We start from the raw sequence: 12,456 nt of genomic DNA, 5'->3' as shown, positions 1-12,456 counted from the left end.
TCTTTTTAAGGTCATGTCAAGAGAACTTTGAAAAAAAAGTTACACTGTATGAAATATTTTATTTGCAAATGTAGAAGCTCATCAGGTAGAACATCTTTAGTTAATTATATCCAGTCGCAGGGCAGCACTTAAGTTTAAAAGGAATGTGGGGACCTTTAAATGTTTCAATGTGTGACAAACCTTTCCTCTGACATTTTTAACTGGATGTTCTCCCACATGTTTGGGCTTATTTCCAGCTCCTACGATTGCGCCAGAAATAAAAATGACAGCTGTTTTCCTCTGAGATAGTGTCTCTTCTGCAAAGACCTTTTAGTGAATCTTCTCTGGCTGCTCTTAATTTGAACATAGGTGTTGGAAAATAACAAAATTCTGCACTGAGGTAATTGCTTAATGGGGTGTTTGGCCAATGTGTTTGGCTTTATCTCCCACACCTGTTACAGATCACAAACACAGCTACCCTCAACCTCAAAAGACAAAGAGATGAGGCTTAAGCGATCTTTGCTCAGAAGGACAGCAAGTACAGCAGGGCCATTTCTCTTCCTGCAGAATGGCCTGAATCCACCCGTGCCTTTGCTTAAGAAGCGCATATCACAGAACAACACCTGGTTTGACAAAGTTGGCGAAGAAAAGTAAAAAAAACATCTGAGGGAATTGTTAACTGTCAGATGAACCACAAATAACAGAGACAAACGAAGAATTTGAGATTTATCTTCTCTGAGTCTAAAATTACCAGAAAAGATGCCGAGGGAGACGTCTTTGCCATCGACGTGCAGTTTTACTTCTATTAAAGGCCGCTTTGCTGTTACTGCTCTCAGAGCTCCTTTCCAGAAGAATGCCAGAAAGATGAAAACAACAGTCCTTTGAAATCCTCATAACTAATTTAACAGAGCTGCAGAGGTGAAAAAGAAGTCATTTAACAAACTTTTTTTTCTTTCCCCCTCACAAACCGAGTGGTAAAGAAAATATATGAATTTTTTGACTGGCCTTTCTGCCTGCACACCAATACAATGGAAGTGAAATCAATGTGTGGTGTTCACTGCAGCAGTTACATAAATGAGCATCAAGGGAAACATCCCATCCAGAAATAGTCTTTCTTTGACGCTAGCTAAACCACAAAACATTTCTTTGGGAGAGTAGTTCCACTGAACTTTGTTCAGTATATTTCCATTCACAAATAGTAAAGCAGTGCAGACATATCTGATATGAATATCTCAAGCACCTGGGAAAAAACATCTCAGTGGGGATTTATGCACCTGAAATGGATCAAAGTGGATCCCGTGGTGGGATTATAAAAAAACAAAACAAAACAAAAATGCATTCTTATGTTTCGTTTTTATAATTTTTATAATTTTATTTTATATTTGCCTGATTTCATTTTTAAAATTAATATTCCATTTTTCATATCCCCTGCATTTGCATTTAGAATTCTTAAAACTTAACTCTTCCCCTCCCTGACCCTGGCTCTGCTTGAAGTCTCTTCCTGTTAAATGGCAGTTCTTCCTTCCCACAGTCACCAAGTACCTGCTTATAGGGTTACCTTAAAATATGAGGCAAAGCCTGAATAATCCACATGAAGATGACTGATATTGTCTCAAGGTGTAATGTATATAAATAAAACTGAACTAATTAATTTCAACACTTCCTTTGCACTTTTGTAATTTCAGTCCCTTTCAAAGTAAGCGCACAGGTGGCTAGACAAAATGATAAAGTAATCGTTTTTCTATGAGCCCTTCAAATATCTTCAGTGATGGAACTGCAGCTAGGAGATCAGTGTGGAAAGAGGATATTGATGAAGCACTCTGGCAGGACATTATGTTACTGTTGAGATCAGGTTTGTGGTCTTTCAGCTACAAGATAATCTCTGCAAACAAAGGTCCTGCTGATAGAGAGTGAAAACATTTCTAATATGTTTTGTTTAGTTCATATTAATTTCAAAAACTGTCCATGACATAATCTGTTCTGTGAAAGAACACATTAACGCAGGGGTGAATTAATCTGTCACATTATGTAGGGAGCTCTGCATCTGGTCACACTATGATAGTTACAACCACTTTTCATGGAAGAAATAGAGCTATTATCTGTGAGCTTTGACATTCTAATATCTGTCTAAGACATAGATGAAAAAGCTGAATGGCAGACCTGCAATTCTCCCTGCCAAGCTGGATATTTATAGAAGCTTGTGAAGACAGATCTAAGCCACTGGCCTCACACATACAGATGGAGCACACAGCAAAGTCATTAAGTTGATAGCACACAAGAAGTTTCACCAAGCACTGCTGTTGTTGTTCCTGATCCTCACTGCTCTGCAAATGTAGGTGCAGAAGCGCGTTGATAATTTTACAGAATGTGAAAAATACATGGCATTTCAGACGTTTCAGACCTTTATTTTATATTACAGTGTAAGAATCATATATCCCAGGTATAGTCTAATGTCTGTTTATAATTGTCTCGATTTATGTCACATAGTTACAGAGCACTTTCAAACACTTTTTGCGTCTTTCATCTGTAAACTGTTGTTTTCTCAACACTGGAATTGAAGTAACGGCAGAAACCAGTTAGTATTTTTAGTACCTGATTCCTATACCCAGTAGCACTGTAAATTGTCAGCTGTGTTATGAAGTGAAGAAAGAGAAACTGTGAAAAAAAATACAGACAGGAACAAAAATCTACCGGTTACATGTGTGCATGAGGAATGTGAGTCCTGAGCCATCAGAAGGATCGGGGTCTGCCCAGTCCAGGCATTTCGAGGAGATTAATAAATGCTGACTTAGCTTTTTCCTGATCTGCTGTTCATATTGACCGGACATGCCACCTGACAAAATCTCCTCTAAAACAAAAACAAAAACGCTGCTTTGATTGAAATGCAGATCTTTCTGTTCATATTTTGAGTCCAGCAACATTTCACAGATGGCCATGCTTCTGCAATTTATGGAGGGAAGCTGTCATCATTCACTCCAAACTTTCCTGCCACAAGAATTCCAGGCAGACGCTCTCTCTTCCCACAAAAATATTATAAAATATTACAGCACACTTAATAAAAGGAAACTTGTGAAAGAAAGCTTTGATGCCTGATGTGTGTATGTAAATCTTCTTAACGGAGAGATAATTCAGCACTCATAGATTTGAGCACTGCTCTGTCAATTTACAGTGTGAAGGATAATATCAGTAACAGGTTTTGTGGGAAAAATAAAACAAAACAAAAAAAAACAAGGACGCTCCAAAATTAGAGCATGTGTGCAATATCAATATTTACAGTAAGCCTATAGGGGACCTGAGAAGTGAGCTCTTCAGCGGAAGCTGCATATACAGTGGGGCAAAAAAGTATTTAGTCAGCCACCGATTGTGCAAGTTCCCCCACCTAAAATGATGACAGAGGTCAGTAATTTGCACCAGAGGTACACTTCAACTGTGAGAGACAGAATGTGAAAAAAAAATCCATGAATTCACATGGTAGGATTTGTAAAGAATTTATTCGTAAATCAGGGTGGAAAATAAGTATTTGGTCACCTCAAACAAGGAAAATCTCTGGCTCTCACAGACCTGTAACGTCTTCTGTAAGAAGCTTTTCTGTCCCCCACTCGTTACCTGTATGAATGGCACCTGTTTGAACTCATCATCTGTATAAAAGACACCTGTCCACAGCCTCAAACAGTCAGACTCCAAACTCCGCCATGGCCAAGACCAAAGAGCTTTCGAAGGACACCAGGAAAAGTATTGTAGACCTGCACCAGACTGGGAAGAGTGAATCTACAATAGGCAAGCAGCTTGGTGTGAAAAAATCAACTGTGGGAGCAATCATCAGAAAATGGAAGACATACAAGACCACTGATAATCTCCCTCGATCTGGGGCTCCACGCAAGATCTCATCCCGTGGGGTCAAAATGATCATGAGAACGGTGAGCAAAGATCCCAGAACCACACTGGGGGACCTGGTGAATGACCTGCAGAGAGCTGGGACCAAAGTAACAAAGGTCACCATCAGTAACACACTACAACGGCAGGGAATCAAATCCCGCAGTGCCAGACGTGTTCCGCTGCTGAAGCCAGTGCATGTCCAGGCCCGTCTGAAGTTTGCCAGAGAGCACATGGATGATACAGCAGAGGATTGGGAGAATGTCATGTGGTCAGATGAAACCAAAGTAGAACTTTTTGGTATAAACTCAACTCGTCGTGTTTGGAGGGCGAAGAATACTGAGTTGCATCCCAAGAACACCATACCTACTGTGAAGCATGGGGGTGGAAACATCATGCTATGGGGCTGTTTTTCTGCCAAGGGGACAGGACGACTGATCCGTGTTAAGGACAGAATGAATGGGGCCATGTATCGTGAGATTTTGAGCCAAAACCTCCTTCCATCAGTGAGAACTTTGAAGATGAAACGAGGCTGGGTCTTCCAACCTGACAATGATCCAAAACACACCGCCCGGGCAACAAAGGAGTGGCTCCGTAAGAAGCATTTGAAAGTCCTGGAGTGGCCTAGCCAGTCTCCAGACCTCAACCCCATAGAAAATCTGTGGCGGGAGTTGAAAGTCCGTGTTGCTCGGCGACAGCCCCAAAACATCACTGCTCTGGAGAAGATCTGCATGGAGGAATGGGCCAAAATACCAGCTACTGTGTGTGCAAACCTGGTAAAGACCTATAGTAAACGTTTGACCTCTGTTATTGCCAACAAAGGTTATGTTACAAAGTATTGAGTTGTATTTTTGTTATTGACCAAATACTTACTTTCCACCCTGATTTACGAATAAATTCTTTACAAATCCTACCATGTGGATTCATGGATTTTTTTTCACATTCTGTCTCTCACAGTTGAAGTGTACCTCTGGTGCAAATTACTGACCTCTGTCATCATTTTAGGTGGGGGAACTTGCACAATCGGTGGCTGACTAAATACTTTTTTGCCCCACTGTAAATTTTTCCATCTAAAATTCAAACTTATTCATCTTTTTCTCTCTTCTGGTGGGTGCTCACTTTATTGGTCTGTTCAAGTCCCCCTACTGCACGACGCCATTGATGGATTATCTGTGTGCACAGCAAACACACAAAAGGCTTAGATAAGCGAAGGATAAACATCCAAGCATATCGACAGAAAAGACAAGAGACCAGAAAAGAATCAGGTAGGGAAGAGACGCAAAAGAGAGGAAACGAAAAGAAGCCTGTGACAATCACCAAAACAAAGGACAAAGGGCAGTGCTTTTGTGGTCATAACACAGCATGAAGATGTTTTCAAATTGTTTTATTTGTGATGTTTCAGCTGCAATCAGAAAAAAAAAAATCAAAAATAAACTCTGAAAGCTCTCTGGCTCGAGTATTTTCTTCCCTCCTTTCCACTCTCCTTTGCAAACACTATCCATCCTGCCTAAACCTACATCTCCTCTGTGGGAAACCAAATGTTTGGGAACAGGAAAAACTAGATTGACTGTAATTCAAGCATAAAAGATGGATAGAACACAGTGGAATGGCAGACATCTGCAACCTAGGCAAAAAATAAGAGACACCATGAGGAAAAAGAATTAGAGAGATTAAGTGGGGAAAGGATGGCAAATTAGCAGAGAGGAAACTATCTGTCAGCGTTTAGAAAAATGGATAGATCTGTGACATCACAGTGGAAGACAGAGGAGAACTGTGCCAGAGGAGCCTCGGACGTGATGGTCCAGAAAAAACAGACTGTAAGCACAACGTGATGGTTGTGGGTTGGTGTGTACACGCAGCGTGTACATGAGCGAGGAGTGCAGCGCATGTTTCCGTACAAATGGAAGTTTGTTTACAGTAGCGTAAGTGTGAGAAGTGGGTATGCAGATGGAGATGCAGATGTGGTGAATAGCACTCTGTGCTCTTCAGGGGGCTCTGGCATAAACTGGCAGCGTCAAGGTGTTTTTTTGCTCTCCACATTTCTTCCACTTTCTCAATGTCAGCCGACTCCCCACTGAATCTGGACATGATCTGTGGATGCATGCAGTGGGTCAAGGCGGCCTTGGTGCTACATTATGTTTGCTGCGTTTACTAGAATGATAATGATAATGAAAAGCCCTTATGATGATTTCTGCATTTTGATTGGTTTGCATTCATGCGGGACCACGCTAAAAACAATAGGTTGGCTACAGCTATAACTCGGGCTAACTTTTAGATCTTGTCGATAGAAATGAAATGGGAACTGATTGTTATGTTTGATTATTTATCCTATAGTCTTTTAAGTCTGTGCTCTGTTTAGCAGGACTTCCCGGTGAATACCTCTTTCCATCCACAACTTTGGTCCAAACTGAATCATCGCAACAAGTAACGGATGCAAGAGAATGTGTCACCCTAACTTTGCCATACCTCTGACTCCTTTCTTTGCACCATTATCAGGTCCATGCCTATTAAAATGTCTGAATATTTGCTTCCCCACAAAACTTTGCTCATCTATTACCAGCTGATAAATTGCAATTTTGCTTGAACCCTGAAGTCACCACCAAAGTTTACATTTCTTGTTTGCTTGTTGGTTTTGCAAATCATCTTAGGGGGTGTCATTGGGTGATTTCAATCAAAATTTGGCAAAAATAGTGCATTTTCTCCAATGTATGAGAAGTATAATCTCATGATATCTAATCCATTATCACAACTATTTATTTGAAAACGAATAACTGCATAATATTTACAACCTGTCAAACTGTCTCGCTTGTACGCCTGTGTTTTTTACATTTATTTTGTATGTTATGCACAAACTGGTACCTATAAAGCACTTTTTACTACAAGCCTCATTCACCCAGTCACACACACACACACACATTCATACAGCACTTTATTCTATGCCTAATAGCCTTGTATTACATTCACACACACACACTCACACTCCAATTTATGCAACAGAAGAAAATTGGGGTTCAGTATCTTGCCCAAGGCCACTTCTACTTGCAGACTGAAGGAGCAGGAAATCGAACCGTCGACCTAAACGACCCAGTCTACCTCCTGAGCTATAAACTCACATGATTGCCCATCTCAAAGTCCTGCAGAGGGGCCATGGTTCAAAATCTTGTTTAGATTACACTTTTAAGTTTGTATTAGGTGTACATGGTACATTTTTCTAAATGATTTGTCTCTTGAAATTACCATGAAACAGCTGTCAGCCTGAGGGCAGGTTCAAGGAATGCAGTTAGAGCTAGTTTCTAGTGCTGCAGGCAAAATGTAATTAAACTGAATTGTGTGGGCAGTGGTGTGCTTGATTGATGCTTGAAGGCAAAAGGGAGGGTGTATGCACAATGCACAGAGAGTGGGAGGAGTTGGGAGGGTCAAAAGGAACCCATTAGCTCAATTTTTGCTCACAGGATGCTTGCAGCAAGCTATTCAGGACATAAAAAAATAAATCTTTACCTGCATGCCTTAATGCAGTCCAGACTTTTAATGATCAAGAACAATAGAGTATGAAGAGAATAATGACACTGATGGAGTAAAGATAACTACCAGATGAACTGCAGCTATTTGAGTTAGACTCAGATAGGCAGTGTTATTTAAACTGGAAAAGACAAATGAAGAGTTACAGCTGGGGGAAAAATAGTGAAAATGTAGATCTATCAGTTTTACTTTGTGAATAGTAAAAGTCAGATAAAGAGGAAGCCCGGGGAAGAAAAGCAAGCCTTCCAAGGGAGTTTTTTTTATGGTAAATGGATGTAACATAAACACTACGAAGGCAAAGTAAACCCAGCTTGTAAATCCACTCTAACTGTTCAAGAAGTAAAGATGGAAGATGAATTGTAGCCGAAATGTAAAATAACCCACACGTGCATGTGAAAAAATAATTTTATATTATAGATGTTTGTGATCCCCTGTGCAAAACCACCATTCAAACCCACAAGTGTGTGCATAGGTGCGTCTTTGTCTACACAGTCCTGCAAGCATGCAAGTGCTGACATCATAACTTTAAAGATGATTATGGGAATGGTGGAAAGAAGGTGAATGGGGTTGAATGAGTGCAGCGTCAAGGGCTCCACAGAGCTGAGTCTGACTGAGGACAACCAACAGATCGAGGAAGAGGGAAAAGAAGGGGAAACGGGTGAATAGTTCCCTGTGTCCACAGTGAAAGAAAAAGAGGGAGCTGCTTGGTATGTTTACATGTCACTGTAGTCCTTCAGTCTGATTGATTAGGCTTATGTGTTTGTGAACCTCTGTGCATGTGCCCCCGTGTGTGTTTCTGCATTAAAACACTACGCTTTCCCATCCCATTATTAAATGGAGTTATTATGTCTATTATGCAGTAAGTGTCAAACAGTGATATGTTGCTGAGTGTTGTTTCATTTAGTAATTCTTGGACACTGTAAGCAACGTCTGGGATATGCTACGAGGCAAAGTATGCTAATAGGCTATAATTTATAATAGCTTAAACTGTAAATCTAAGCTTGGCTCAGTGCTGTTTTTGCCAGAGAGGTGACATGGGAGGTATAGTTTACAAGATAATGATAATGAAGAAAATCTGATGCGGTTATTTGAAAATAAAAGTAACCACAGGTAATAAAGCCACAGTAACCAAAGCTGTAATTGTATCCAACAGTAAAAAGGATTATCTGTACTCTTAATTCATGTTTTCCCAAACAGCCCTGACCAGTAAGGTATAATCATCCCTTACAAACACTCTACTTAATGAGACATGGGCATTAGGGTGTTATTATAAGCATAATTCCATTATGCACAACTTCCACGAGTCACTGATCCGAGCGTGTCCTGATTTGTTCACTTATAGGGGAGCATTTCATTATAATAGCAGAATTTATAGCAAAGTGGGAGGCAAGCGCAGCTGTTTACATACAAACGCAAACATTATCATATACGAGCGGACGTGTAGGAAGATTGTTCTCATCTCCTGTTACAGTCAATTAAACATTAAGTGTGTCAGTCACAATAGTGTTTGTGAGGTGTCGGGTTAGTGCCCTTTGCGGAGAGGCCCTCTTCACTGTTGGGGGTGTTTCTCTGTGTGGGAGCATGTGCATGTACCAACAGTCATGTGCACGTACATATATCTGTTTATTTAATGAATCCCTCTCGTGTGGTAAATGAGTCTTAACACCTGATCAGCCTCGGGGTGTCAGCCTGGCCAGTGGTGCTAATCTGATAGGTTAACTTTGTTAAGCTACACTAAACACACACGTTTGGTGACTTTGTGCTAAAGATACTTGGGATTCATATTAATGAGGCCCGATGGTTCCAATGCCAAGCTTTAGTGTGAGTGATTTCTATGGCACTGTGCCTTTAGGCACATGACCCCATAGTTCCCAGGAAGAGAGGAAAACGGGCTGTGGAAATCCAGCAGCAGTTTGACCACTCAGGTCATAAAAAAGATCTCTATGTACTGGTTTTTTTGGCGTTTCTCTCCTGGGACAGAGATGGCACTCAAAGTAGTAACTCAGAGTAACTGCATGAAACAAACTGTTCAGCTTGTTTAATCTGATGGCAAACACCTACAGAGCTGTGAACAAAATTTCCTCCCCTCCTGATCTCTTTTTTTTTTTGTAGGTTTAAGGGGAAATTACTTTTTCACTTAGGGTCAGGTAGGTTTGGAATTTTGTTACTTAAATGCTGCATTTTTTTTTTTGTTTACTCGTGTTGTCTGTGTCTAATATTAAAATTTGTTTGCTCTTATTACTGCTTACTTTGGGTATCTGTGTTTGTAATGACAGGGTGATAAAAGGGCGGCGACTTTATCTCATCAACCGGTGAGATTAGATGAATAACACGTTTCAGTGTGTTCACTGTTCTTTCTTCCACTTCTTCTGTGCTCTGATGATGCATTTTGAAGAAGTGAATACAATTTCTTTATCACTAAATTTTTAACTGAAGAATATTTAGAGACTAGAATATATTATAAGGGCACGAGACAAGGTCCTTAATAGGGAGTAAACCGTCTCTGGGTGGAGCCAGTTCTTCCGAGCTTCGTAGCAGATGTCCTGGGTGCACAAGGTCATATAGTTTAGAGTAACATAAACAGCACAGTCTGGGATCACATTTTATCTATCATGCAGGCTGTTAGCCTGAGTGATTTTAGACTTATTTATACAAACATCTTGATGCATGCACAATCATACAGGTAAGGAAATCCCAAAAAGTTGTTTCTGTTTATTTGGACATAACGCTACAAATACTTTAAGATTAAATACATCCTGATGTGTAGTCCTATGTCAAAATAACATCATAGATTTTAAATTACACATTTGTGGGCATGGATAGTGGTTAACGAGTGTGAACAAGGACGCAAAGGTATACGAAAGCAATATATTTAGTGTGCAGTCTTTGTGAGTCTGCTGTGCAGGGACTAGAGCTGATTTCTGTATTATATTTCAGTGGAACATGAGATGGTGATGGGAAGAGCTGACAGGGACTGAAAGGTGCCAGTGCATAGGGTAACCTGATTGCCCCGACTTGCTACCATTGACTGTCACTCAACACTATAAAAATTAAATCCTGTGCCACTTGCTTGCAATGGTCACTGTGCACCTGACCTGCAAGACCCACTCTCCCTCTTTCTACAGGAGGAAGTGTCAGCACAATTGAGTGGAGCAGAGCAGAGCAGGAGCAAAGACCCACACACCGTGAAACACTGAGAGCAGCAGCACCGAGCTGAAATGAAACAGGTACACGTGGACAGTTAGACCTTTTTTGCAACGCCAACTCTGACTCGTTAGTCCCGAAAGATTTGTTTTTGGGGGGGTTTTATGGATAACACTGCAAAACACCATATTTCTGAGACTTTCATCGGTACACTGGTTTTTGAGCATGACGACATGTCTTCAAGCCCAGAAAAACAACATATAGTCTTGTGAGCAATAGTAAAAACCTGATTTTTATTAGAGGCCATCTTAAAAAAAAAAACATTCGGGGGAGTTACATAAACACATAGCTCGTCAGAAGATTCTTTCCGTGATTTGATGTAATCGTTTAATGGTTAATAATTTCATTTTGGCAGGTTCACAAAGCGCAGAAGTGTTTGCTTTCTTGTACGAGCTGAAATGAGCCAGAACGCCTCACACTGAGCACCACGCGGACACAGCGTGACTTTGCATTGCTGGAGCGAGTGCAAGAGCTGAGGTGCACACACAAACTAAGCTGCTAGAACTCAAGCCTTCGGCTGAGTGTTTTATCAAGTAACAGCTTGCCGAAATTACAGCATGAGGTCATAATCTGTAAAAATCTGAAAAATGAAGCCATATGTAGAGAATATAGGCCATCAACAGTTGGCCTGTGCGCATTGTTTTTCTAAGATTATACAACCGGATGATGGGAAGCCACGGATAAGACAGCTGGGGGAATCTTTGAAGTGAGCAAATTAAGGGGCCAGGCAGGTATGCACGCTTGAAGGCCTGCTGAAAGAAACTTCAAATAAGCAGCAGCAGGAGAATGTGAGAAAAAAGTAGTCTAAGAGTCTAACCTTCACCCTAACGGGTATCATTCTTCAGGAAATGAACACTACACTACAAGTTTATAGCAGACCTATTACAGGGTAAACAAGCTGCATGTCATGATACATGACTTCGTCTGTTATTCCATCTTCATTCTTTCATGATCCTCCAGCTGTTCCACAACAAACCTTCAAACACAGGATAACATTTAGAAAGAAAAGCAGAATTATTAGATATTTCAATATTATTGCATCAACAACTAAGAAACACTTTGAGTGATAAAAACTATCAACAACACGAGGCTTTAGAACTGTGAAGTCTGAGACGCTTACAGCTTCATTCGCTTTGGATTTACCCAAAGACGGGGTTGACTGGAGCTATTCAGAGGTGGCAAGATAAAAGAGTTGATGGAAGCGCAGTCAATTCTAGACTGTTTTCATATCTACTTCATCTCAGGTGGTTTCGCAGCAGGTCACATCTAGTATGGTACTAATTAGCCTGCTCCTGAGGCCAGATCTGTTCTGGGTGCTACAACCACGGATCAATACTCCTGACAGAGAAAACTAACTTTTTAAAAAACACTTTTTTCAGTATATATATTCAGGTCTTCTTTGTATTGACTCAACGTAAGAACAGTCAGACGCCACGCATTTGAGGTTTTTTTTGAGAGAACAGCATTGCCGGCCCCTTCAAATTTCATTTACGAACAGCAAGACGCAAGAATCCCACTGAGAAGTCACAGTGACGGCAGAAATATAATCAAAGTTAGGTTTTCTGGTGGATTTGCAGAAATCTGCTTTCATCAAGTCTTTCGAGATGCTTGAGTGGAGAGAGTAGAGGAGACATTCAAGGCAAAGGAGGGGGTCAAAACATATATAAATCAAGAAATGGTGAAATATATGAAAGACAGAAAAAGGGAGTGGCACAAGCAAAAAGCATGAGCCCTTCCTTTGACAGATGTATGATCTAGATAATCGCAGAAAGAACTTTGGTTTAAAACATGAAAAATGGATAGAAAATTTGGCATTTTGGGGAGTTTTAGAGGGGTAGCATGACATATTTAGATCTTAATAGCATGTATCTGGCAACAGGT

This window comes from Pundamilia nyererei, unplaced genomic scaffold (genome assembly GCF_000239375.1).
Source record: "Pundamilia nyererei isolate P.nyererei 1_Seehausen unplaced genomic scaffold, PunNye1.0 scaffold00047, whole genome shotgun sequence".
Taxonomy (NCBI): Eukaryota; Metazoa; Chordata; class Actinopteri; order Cichliformes; family Cichlidae; genus Pundamilia; species Pundamilia nyererei.
This window is presented reverse-complemented; position numbering follows the sequence as displayed.